This window comes from Crocuta crocuta, unplaced genomic scaffold, assembly GCF_008692635.1.
Source record: "Crocuta crocuta isolate KB4526 unplaced genomic scaffold, BGI_CrCroc_1.0 scaffold13, whole genome shotgun sequence".
In the NCBI taxonomy this organism is placed as follows: domain Eukaryota; kingdom Metazoa; phylum Chordata; class Mammalia; order Carnivora; family Hyaenidae; genus Crocuta; species Crocuta crocuta.
This window is the reverse complement of record NW_027530007.1, coordinates 7,649,541-7,650,175: the sequence shown is the minus strand read 5'-3', so window position 1 is coordinate 7,650,175 and position 635 is coordinate 7,649,541.

Here is a 635-nt window from a genome sequence, read left to right as displayed (position 1 = left end):
GCCCCCCCCCCCGCCCCTCCTGCCTCTGCTTCCCTGCCTTCCACCCAGAGGCGCGTGGCAGCTCAGCACGTCTGGGCTCTCTCCCCGCTCGTCTATGCCCCGGGTTAGATCACCCTCCACCTGCCCCGAAGTGAGGTGGGGCCAAGGCTCCGAGACCCGGCCTGCAGCTGTGATTGCTGAGCCCCCACTGGCCCGGCCCCCAGTGACCTTGGCCGTATAGTCGCGCTGCCGTTCCCACCGCAGAGGGAAGGACAGGGCAGTGCCCGGGGGGGAGGGGGGTGGGTGCTGAGTGGCTGCTTTCTCCCCCTGGATTCCCACGCTGAAGCCCTAGCCCCGGGGTGATGGTGTCCAGAGAGGCCCGTGGGAGGGGTTAGTGTTGGGCCCCATGGTGGGAGGAGCCCCTTCCAAGGAGGGGGAGACACCCCAGCCCTCGCTTCACCCTGTGAGGACCCGGAGGGGAGGTGGGTGTCTGCAGGCCAGGCCAGAGGACAGGATATCAGCGGGGCCCGGCCCTGAGGGCACCCCCGATCTCAGACGTCCAGCCACCAGAGTTGTGAGACACAGAGTCTGTTGTTGAAGCTCCGTTCTGTTATGGCATCCGAGCCGACCAGGCAGCCCCCCCCCCCCACCAACAG